General features: G+C 38.9%; 1 long non-coding RNA gene across 1 annotated transcript; it reads right to left on the bottom strand.

The window, feature by feature from the left end:
- Window positions 1-7,235: 7,235 nt before the first annotated feature.
- On the bottom strand, window positions 7,236-10,497 carry LOC103476763 (uncharacterized). Its single transcript, XR_535547.3, has 2 exons — window positions 8,511-10,497; window positions 7,236-8,109 (listed from the first exon to the last, which is right to left on the bottom strand). It is a non-coding gene; the product is annotated as an uncharacterized LOC103476763 (long non-coding RNA).
- Window positions 10,498-11,471: the final 974 nt, after the last annotated feature.

Consider the following 11,471-nt stretch of genomic DNA (forward strand, 5'->3'; position numbering starts at 1 on the left):
CGTCCCTTTTAAGGCCCATTTTCCCAACATGGGCAGAGCGTCTTACATTGTGAGGACTCACTGTTCATTATGGGGCCCAAAGCCAGGACCTCATAAAAGGAAGTGCTGTTCTGGGGTTAGGTTCAGCGTAACGCTGCTTTCAGAACGAAAACGTTATGCGCGTCAAAAATAAAGTCCAGCACATCAAGCTGGACACTTTAAAGTCAGAGGAGTCTCTTGACTTTTGCTTTTAATTTTTCCACTTCTCTTTGTACAATGGCGGATGAAATATTGAGAGAGTACCTTCGCTACTATATCCAAACCAGGGCTGTGAAGAAGGTGTGCCACTGCAAGAAAATTCAACTGCCTAAGAATCATTTGACCAAAGGAGGCCTGTAGTGTTGGCAGTTTTAGGCAAAAATACTGCTGACCCAAACAAATTATGTCAAAATTCACATAGAATCATAAAAGTAGAACCCTAAATAACCTATTTAGACAGTTTGTCAGCAAAAAACAGTTTGTAAAGTGAAAAATGCAGTTTTGAGCTGTTTGAAGAGACATTTTGGTGGGTGGATAGTTGAAGGCCAAAGGATTCCCTTGGAAAATTTTCTCTTCACTGCCTAAGGCGCCTTAATGTGCCCTCAGGAAAATTTATCTTGAACCAAGCTGACTCTGCTGGTTATTTTCTGCTTCCTGACTCGTCATCTCACACGGAGCATAACACCACCCTCTAAAAACATCTATGTTAAATCGATCAAACAACAGCCTGTATTCACAGTATAAACAGTGACAACGTTAGCTGCTTCGACTTATTAGCCACATTCATAGCAAAGAGTGAGGAAAGACCTTTTAAATCTGCTTACCCATCAGGCATAGCAACAACATTAAAAGGTTCTGCTCAAGGCAGAAGGCAATGTGTAAAATAAATAAATAAATAAAATAAAATAAAAATCCTTTGTGCTTTATCATAATTAAGGTAAATGCTAGCAGGGGCTGCTAATCAAACACTGATAATCTGTCACTTCAAATGCCAGGTAAATTTGCTATTCCAGTAGTTTTGGGTATGAGTTGACATAATAACAAACAAACAAACACAATGTGCTCATTATCTTCCATTTATGGAGAAGAGTTATGGAAACACTTATAATCTAAAGTACAGAACAATACAGTGAAGTTAAAAAAAATAAAGTAATTAGAGTGTGTGTTAATTACGGAAAAACAAGTCCAACGAATCATAGTGATGACTTATGTTTATAAAAGCTTTGGCTATAATCCTTTTTTAATTGGAGTAGTTTAATCTATGCAAACACATAAAACAGATACAGTAAAAGAAAAGTGGAGGATTGTTTTTCATGAATTTTATTGAACGTTTTGCTCCGTTTTGATCTTTAAGACAGCATCCATCTATTTACTCTTTTAATTAAAAGTATTTCTAATTCCCTACTCAAGATATATACAATGTATTTGATGTAAAGAGAAATATACTGAACATTTTTTTCCGATACTCCAGTTTTAATAACAAAACTAGCAGAGGGGATAGGGGCGTAAATGTCATTCATTGCACACCTTTCTCCTTACACAGAGACCCGCACAAGAGCACTGGGAAGTTGGCATAATGCCACACTGACCTGACAACTGTGGCAGGGACAGGCTTATTTAAACATTTCTGGCTGAGAAACAAACACGCAGGACAACAGTCAGTTTTTTTTTAACTATTCCCTAAAAGAAGAAGTAACCGAGGCATAAGTACTACCAGGCCTTTGCTCCAGAAGAAAGCACAATCAGTATGCGTTGTATCCGCTACTTGTGTGTTTTTCCTTCCAGCAGGGTGTGATGGGCGAGATGACTGGATCTAGCTGTTGCTTATTAGTGGCTATCAGGGACTGGAATTTAGAGCGGGTTCCCTGCGACGGATGGTTACCGCGGTTTGTGGTAGCTAGCTTGTCTTGAATCCTAGACAAGCTAACCACCCATGTTGCTTGTCTTCTTCGCAGCTGGAGACCTCGCTGAGTTCCTGGCTGAGTTCCTGGCTGAGTTTCTCTCTGGTTTCTTCTTGGTTCCCCAGATTGCATCCGGTGTCCGCTCTTGCTCCACGATTCCTCTCTGGAAACCTGCCTCTAAAACCTCTCAAAACAACACTCCAGGTATGGTTTTGAAGAGGGAATAACATAATACAACATAAACCTAAAAAATAAAAATAAAAATAAATACATTTACATAATTCCCCCACAACCACTGCCTTCCAATAACATATTGCTGTGGTTTATTTATTTATTTTTTTTACCAATTTTATCCCACTTCATTCTTTTCTTTACAATCAAGTCAGTAACTAACGGAAGAGTAATTGCTTTAACTTTGCAGATTAAACATCGCAGTCCTCCAGTTCTCTGCTGGGAAGTCAAGCATCTGTTGTTAACACAGATAAGAAGCGTGGCACGGTGAACGCCTGACAGGATTGGCTGTCATGCCGGCTCAAGTCACCAGGCATATGCAAGTATGTGTGTTTGACTCGGCTTGACGGGATCTGCTTGTTACACTCTTCACCTGTGACAGTTATGCCTGCAGCACTGAAGACACACACACACATCCACATATATCACACACACACACACCCACTCAGAGCAGCTCCCTAATCCATTCTCAGCTTCTTACTAAGATATAGATCTTTAGTAAGATTTTTTAAATGCATTTTGCAGCACATTTTTGGAACTAGGTTGGCACTTTAAAAATGGTAATCTGCTGCTGAATTAAGACCATTTCAGGTCTACAGTTCTTCTGTGATTTAATGTTATGTTTTTGTGTTTAATTAACCTCTATACTGACCGTCTTTGACTTACCACAGACTGACCCCGGACCTCTTAGATCTCCCATGCCATTGCATTTGGCCGTTCCCCATTATAGGATTCTTAGCAAGAGATATTTGCCTCTGCAGCCCTGAATGTTTAAAACTCCCATCCACATTTGCAAAAGCAATCCTGCAGTTAATAGAAATGTACTTCTCCGCTTGTTTCAGTTGTACTCTTCAAATTCACGTTTGCTCTGCTCATGGGTGAGGACATTTTAGTATCTGTACGGATGTATGTAGGGTAATAAATACAAGCTGCTTAATCTTTACTACTTTATGTAGAAAACTTGATCAGTAAATGTTGTTTATTTCTGCATAAAGTCTGTGTTCCCTGTGTAATTCATTTCAACCTTATGTTATTATTCTGTAATAAGGTTTCAAAGTAGTTTTTAAGAATAGATACAGTTGGTTTTCTAAAATGGAGTCCTTTTGTGAACATCAAATATGTCTACAAACTGTACAAAAAAGAAAATTGAAATCCATTTGGAAGCTACAGTTCACATTTTCTGTCTTTAAGGAGGTCCAGACAGGTTTTGTAGTTTATTCATTTTATTGCCAGACCACAAAAAGAGTTTTAGAATCCTGTGTGTGAAAAGATGTTACAGATGCGTCTGGATTGGATCTATTTAGGCAAACATGTGATGAGATAATGTGGCAGAGAACTGTGGGAAATTATTTATTTTTTTACTTGATTGGCAGTCCTCTGCGGTTGCACAAAGGCTATAGTGTAATCACTTTTGAAGCAGTATGCTGTTATGTAAAAGTAGCCTGAGGTAGGTGATCACAGGCTGGCTACCAGAGAGGATAGTCTGATTAATTAACCAGTGTGTGCTTGATATACTAGTCCTGCTGTGCAAAGAGCAGAACAACAAACATGTAAAACATATTAGTAGTCTCCTCCATTTTGCAAGCTATGAGTGGCGACTATGATGGAGAAATTGGAAAAAAGAAAGCAGTAGCAGAACAGAGCAACAAAAACATTAAAACATTTGCATACTTATTATATATATATAATGTTTTCTGTCCCAAAGCTGCAAGAAAAGATGGCATGGTTCTATTCCTGCAGCTCTGATTTGAGAGTTCTTGAAGCTTGACTGTGACTCATCATCTGGGCAGAATTTTTTTTTTGTGGTGGATCCCAACAACTATCCTGTGACTGCATGGTCAGAAAGTTGAAGTTGGCGTGACAACTATGCTGATATTTGACATATGCTGACCAGTGCAAAGTTCGTACGAGGAGTGCTACACTCACTTTTGCTTATTTGAGGTAAGACATGACATGACTCAGCCAGAAATAACTTTTATCGTTCTATCTACCTTGAGTTAAAAAAAAAAAAGTTTCTCTGTTCTTTCAGAGTATCTGGAGGTTCTACGTTTACAAGAAAACAATACAACATTCAAATAAGTCACACAGAAACTAATAGACACTGATAGGCATATGATGAGTGACAGATAAGCAAACTAAAAGAAGAAAGTCAGGATCAGAAACACTGTCACTGTAAGAACAGTTTTATACATCAGAATCGACGGGGAGACATTTTAATTCAGAAGTTGCCCACATTTTACTGTGCAGCAGTTTCAGTTATCTGTAGCACTATAACTCTCTGAAATGTTGATGCCGTCTTTAGTTTCTGGTGATAATGACGACTGTTATGGACGCCTAGATCTCCCTGCAAGCACTTTTGCTGACATGACCCCCAACATGAAGAGTTGTAATGTAATGTGTGTTCTGTGAGCTGCTGGTATTGAGCTAATTGATCTTAAAGCTAAAGCTGTAAAGAGTTTATGATTTCCAAAAAGCTTTTCTGCACATACGTTAAAACCATTTACCTCAGGTTATTAACATGTAACATGAGTGATATCTTGTGTCATGTATGCAAACATTTCATGACGGTAAAATTAACTTGACACAACCAAGAAGTATGAAAGAAAAAATTGTTAATCCATAAAGGATTTATTAAACAAATTTGAATGAACCTCACATAAAGAGTATATTTCAAGAGTTAACGTCAAAATAAATTTCATCCAACATTTTTTTAAGTTTCCTGCCAACTATCAAATTAGCAAGCAGCAGAACATAAAAACATAAGCAAAAGGGCAAAAGTAATTATACCAGAGGTATAATTGAGGCAGAGAGGCTCAGCTTTAATAAGATCTCTCTCCTGCTGAGAAGAAGTAATCTACTTGGAATTGATGTGACTGATGAACCTTAAAATAAACCACCAAGCCAGTCAATTCCTCAAATCAGACAGCACATTACTCTAGAGATCACCGCAGTGAAAGGCCGTCTTTAAATCTGGTCAGTTTATTGCACTATAAATGTAAATTCATTATAGTACAACGAAATTTGCGAACATCAGAAGCCTGCTCGAATTCAATTTAACTATGGAGAACCAATGGTGTCAAAATTAGGGAAAAAAAATACAGAATTAAATAACTTAATGAACAAATACTCAACCTTAGTGACAACTACAAATACACAAACAAAAAAAAGAAACGTATTCAATAAGTGATCATTTACTTGATTAATTAATTTTTAGGTTTTTAGGCACTTATCCAAAAAGTGTCCACCATGTTTTCTGGTGATGTAGATCTAATGATACAGCTTACTTATGGTTACAGCTTACAATCTACGATTGCCTTGTCGTAAATGACAGCTTCATAATAACATCCCTGTTCCTCTTCTCTTGATCACTCAAAAGTGGAAAACACTGTTTTATTACATCTATAACTGGAATCTACTAATAATAATTCTCTGAACAATAACGTGAAGCGGACCAGGAGAACATGTACAAATTAACGGGCAGCTGAAAGTGCAGTCTAGCATGGCAAACATGCAGTAAAAGGACCATCTGTTTATATGGCTTCCAGTTGCATTACAGCTGTGTTTTAAAGGGTCGATTGAGTATAAAACAGCAACTGAGTGACACCCTTTTTATGACAGGTAAATGTCCCTTTTCTTCAAGATGTTCTAAATGGCTGTAAAACGTTTCTTTCTGAGCCATTGCAACATCAGATTTTCTCTTTTTTTAAAAATAAATATACAAAACCACTGATTTGGAATTTTGCTGTTGCCTCGTGTGAAATCCCACCTAAGCAGAATTGTGTTCTGCTTGGCGGAGGTTTCATTGTTTTCTGTGCAGGAGTGTGGAAAATCCCTCTTGTGTATGCACAGCACTACTGGCCTTTCTTCAGGAGAGCCTCGCCGTTCCGACTGAACGAGACTTATTACAGCGAACATGTCATGTGGCAAACTGACAATAATTCACAGGGAAACGCTTGCCTCTGTCCTGGCGCCGTTCGTCGGGACAGCCATCTGCAGCCCACATGTCAGAGAGCAGCAGGCAACACGCTGCTGCAGGATAATTGGTGTTGGGAAGAGGGTTGGAACAGGAGCTGGGGTTTAAACCTACCTAAATCAATTAGCAGGAGCTGGAACAACAAAGCAGTCTAATTTGGGTGCATGTGCGTACACCCACAATGCTGCGATCGGCTGACAATTTGCATACCCGCCACGCATACCGTCACAGAGTGGGAGAACAGTTTAGATAGACTCCCTGACTGTGAAGGTGCATGATTTATTCATGGCCTGAGGGGGCCATCATACTACACTTTTCATTGCGTGATTTGTGTAAACATCACTTGTGTTGGGCCGACAAAAGTCTGTGCATAAAGAGACGCAAGACATCACCGCCACAGAGCTGCAAGAACACAGTTTTCAATTTACATCAGGAGGTGCTGCGCAACGCATTTTACATTCACACACCTTCATTTTTGTGCTGCTTTGCAATAAACCATTAATGCATATACCACATTACCCACATTGTGTTAAAATGGTTTTCTGTTTTGTTCAGGGTAATGTTAAAAACTCAAATCAATATGCCAGAGGGTGTTTTTTTTTGGACATTACGCATTTATTTCAAGGGGATATTTTCAATTTTCTATGGTAAAGTTAGCAAGACTGTTTCACAACATCAGCAGGCCAGACCCACACTAATTGTGTGTGTTATTCATGCAAGATGCATAACATACACTAACACTTAAGTCTGCCAGAACTTTACATACATTTAATTTGTCCTGAAATTAAAAACAGAGACAACTGAGAAACTTTAGACAGTTTAGTCCTCAGGCAAAATGTCTCAGCTACATGTTGGCAGCTAAAGGATTTTTGCAGTTCTGAATGTATGAATACATTTATCAGGAGCAACTTTCAGCTCAACAGGTTGTCCTTGTAGGAATCAGAGGCTGTTGATTTACATATGAGAAGCTCATCTTAGCTGTGATACAAAAACACATATCTGAAGAAAAAATAGTTTTCCCCTCAAAAAAGAAAAAAAAAAGTTTCTCTTTCATAATAAAAGCAGAACCTGTCACATGTGGTTTCTTGGAGGACCCAAAACATTGGACAGAGTGACAAATAGATAAGGGTTTAATGTTGAACCAAAGAAAAACTTTGTAGGTTTGTCACACAGAGAGAGAACAGTACATGAAAACATCAGAGATCAACGAGAATCGAGGGGCCTAAATACTGAGGTGTGAAAAGTGACATTGAAACCAGGTGAGGCTAATCAGAAGAATGCTGAGCAGCTGAGGGAGCGTCCTGAGCGGGCAGCAGAAGGAAAAAATAACTAATTAGTGCAATGAACAGATGAAGCTGAATACAAAGGGAATACGAGCCAGGGTTTTACAGAGACAACACAGAAACAATAAAATAAAATGCACAGAGATCAGAACACAGAAAATAAGAATAATATACTATCAAGAAATTCTATTGACAATAATACAGTCTCTTTAAAAAAAAAAAAAGTCAACCCCTTTGATGTTTTACCCGTTTTGTTTCTTTTACAAATCAATCCTTAGCAACAGCATTTGGATTTTTGACAAAGTAGCAAAAATACTGATTTCCTCAAAATAATGACATTACATGACACCTCCTTCAGGTCAGTATTGGAGCATGGAGTCTGTAAGGAGGAAAGGAAGTATGTTTTTGTTTGACATTCATGTCTCCCGACTTTTCCTCTTTGCATTTTTCCTCTTTTCTTCTACTTCTTTTGTTTAGTACTGGATTCAAGGTTATTATGCATCGCAAACACACAGAGAGCATAGAGAGCAGTTAGGTCGCATCCAAGCATCCAGTGTGAGAACATGATTCATGGGCTGTGAATTATTCAACCCTGCCATGTGGTGGTGCAGTTTGAGCTGGAGTGCTGAGTGCTGCTGGACTTCTCTGTCCAGTGTATTCCCAGACTTTGGCAATGTTTCATCTAGGCAAATTCCACCGATCCCTGAACTGGGAAAAAAATAACACTTGTAAAGGCACATAATGATTTCAGAAATTCTCTCTCAGAAACGGTCTCTAAAAAAATTATTCCTGCCCCATCCTTTTACCGTAATCAGATAGAAACCTTGGTTTCTATCAGCTTATATATATATATATATATATATATATATAAGCCAATATACGGTCCACTGCATTTCTTCCAGACATGCCAGAGTTGTTGTGACTTGCTTCCAAAGCTCTGGGGCAAAACAGTGCCACTCTTAAAAATCAAGCTGTCATTACTCTCCATCTCAGGGCTGCTTTTCTCAAAAATCTAACTAAAGATCACTGAGCCTATTCATCAACAGCATTGGTTAAATATGCTGAATACAGGCATATGGACACAAACTTTGTATAGTCTCTGACCTTTTGTGGCGTTTGTGGTTGTTCAGCTGCTGCATTCACACCTGGTTTCTCTTGCTATTGATTGCACCTGCCCCTTGCTAGTCTTCAGCTTTCTCAGTGTACGTCGTTCATAGTTTTCTGTTCTTTATATTTCAGTTCCGACTGTAACTTTAGACAATCAGATTACAAAAAAAACCCCCAAAAACGATACACTATGAATATAATTCCAACAAATCATAAAAGCAGCATTTTAAAAGAATAAACCACAACGTGTTAACCGTGAGGTAAAGTTATTTTATTGCAGTGTTATGAGCTACTGCGTATATAACCTTGCAAAAGGAGGAGTTTGCCTAGAGCCACCCGTGATAATATTTGACATTATTTCTGTAACCGTTGATGTTAAGGTAGAAGCCTGCATTGGCTTTGGGACATGACAGGCCCAGTAGGTTTTATTGTTGCTTAAAGTGGGAACAGACGGTTCAAACAGTACACAGCAGGCGCTCATCTGGTATTAAGGTAGCTTTAATCGTCATAATAAACCCAGCATACTGCTTTTCAATAACACTTTTGCTCTACCTTAACTTCCAAAAAATAGAATTGGCGCTTTTACTCTCAGCCTCAATTTCTGTCTGGACAGTTTTTGAATATTTTGTTGTTGCTCATTTTCAACATGCTTCTACTCTGCTGGTAATAGATATGCTCTAGATCTTAGGGTTCCTTTCCAATCTCAAAACCAACATTAAATATCTAAGCACATTCACTTTTATTTTGCTAAAAGGGATATTTTTATCCTGGTGTATATAAATTACACAGGCACTGTCAGTTGCTGTCAACACTGTGGCTTTTTTACGGTGCAAAATATTAATAACATAAAATGAAAACCCACTACTTTCAGTAACAAAATCATTTTGTAACAGAATAAGGAGTCTTTCCGTCTTAATTGCTCATTAATTATTCATGAAGTCGAGACCTTCTGTGAGGGCTGCACAGTGGCGCAGTTGGTAGAGCTGTTGCCTTGCAGCAAGAAGGTTCTGGGTTCGATTCCCGGCCTGGGGTCTTTCTGCATGGAGTTTGCATGTTCTCCCTGTGTATGCGTGGGTTTTCTCCGGGTACTCCGGTTTCCTCCCACAGTCCAAAAACATGACTGTCAGGTTAATTGGCCTCTCCAAATTGCCCCTAGGTATGAGTGTGTGTGTGTGCATGGTTGTGTGTCCTGTGTCTCTGTGTTGCCCTGCGACAGACTGGCGACCTGTCCAGGGTGTACCCCACCTCTCGCCCAAAACGTTGGCTGGAGATGGGCACCAGCACCCCTCCCGACCCCACTGAGGGAAAAAGGGTGCAAGAAAATGGATGGATGGATGGAGACCTTCTGTGGACATGACGGTTTCAGAGAAGTAAAAATAAAACAGGGGAGTGTTGTTATTATGAAACAAAAGCAGAAACATATGCTTGTTGTGATATTTTTCAGTGTTTTCAAAACCTTTGTGAAGACTTAGCACTGTTAGCTTAGTTAGCATAGCAAACTTTAAAAGTAGACTCTTTTTGTATTTCCCTGATGGTAAACATTCCAACTTCATACAAAAATCTTCCAAGATGCCGCCAACATCTCCAAATCCATTATGAACAATGAAAGAAAGAGGTCAAAAGTAAAAAAAAGGGAATAAATAAAACGGCTTCCTGTTTTTAAGCTAGCCTTCTCACTGCTGCTGAAGCTGCTTGTTGCTCCTCTTGTCGACTTTTCTCCTCAGTTAGCTCAACCTAACTTTGAAAACTCTTAATGTTTGCATACAGCACAGAAAAGACAACCCTTTTGTGGAACCATCATCTGCTGTCTAGACCCAGTTGTCTGTGCAGGGCCCCTGGGACTAGGGTGCCTTCTCCATCATCTCCCGGGGTCATTGCAGGAAAAGCTGGAACATCCTAAGTCAGGTTACCAGTTCATCACAGGGCAACATATGTCTTATTTTAGTCCTGGAGTAAACAGACAGCTATGCACACACACACACACACACACACACACACCCCCACACACACAGACTTACTCATGTAGACAATTTATAGTAACCAGTTAATCTAAGAGTAACTTTTAAAATATGTGTTTAAATATCACTTGGGAATTTTTTATGCATATTTTATCACTTAAATGGGCAACATATCCTTTACCTTGTTAGAGTCAGCGAGAGAATGAATTCCAAAAAGGTCGGGATCAGTCAGTCTGGATCAATGGATGAACAGGTGGCCTCGATTAGATATCAAATTCAAGATCAGCTGCAGTATCACATCTAGTGATGGCAGTAGATCAAACCCGTCTCTACTTAGAGACTTCTTCCTGCTGAAAGAAAGATTCCCCTCCAAACTGTCATCAAACAATGATAAGAAAGCAATCGAGACTACAGCAAGTAATAACGCTAATCGACAACCGAATGTTATTTGTTATTTCTGTTATCTCTCAGATTGGGGACCATGATTCTGCAAAATTTAAACACAAGAAATGACGACTGAAACATAACTCCATGATTTTAATTGGACACTCCTGAGTATAAAGTTATGTCATGATTTGCAGAAAAATACTTTTGATATACTAACTATAGTGCTTTGAAGAACTCTCGATGCCCTATTTTTTGTTTTCATCTCTATTAATTATTTAACCAGAAAACGCAACTCTGACCCTCAGGCTGTGACGGCACCCAAGTTTCTCACAACTCAATAGGTCCCCAGAACATGGCCAATTATTCTAGCTGGAACAGCATCATTTTAGGTCTGGCTGGTAACAGGCACTTTTATTTTTTCATTTTTATTTTTTGTCCTTCAAAGTAACAATAGCCACAATCTTTTTTTTTATTGTCTTCATGTGCAGACTAAAACAACACATTCTGTGGTGCTAAACCCGTTCACAAAACAACAGAATGTGGCTTAAGGTGAGTGAAGCATGTGGGAGTGATTTGCTGTGAAATTGACTTTGTTATTAGCGCAGTGATGGCC

The sequence above is a fragment of the Poecilia reticulata genome, chromosome 15 (assembly GCF_904066995.2).
Source record: "Poecilia reticulata chromosome 15, P_reticulata-male-v2, whole genome shotgun sequence".
Taxonomy (NCBI): Eukaryota; Metazoa; Chordata; class Actinopteri; order Cyprinodontiformes; family Poeciliidae; genus Poecilia; species Poecilia reticulata.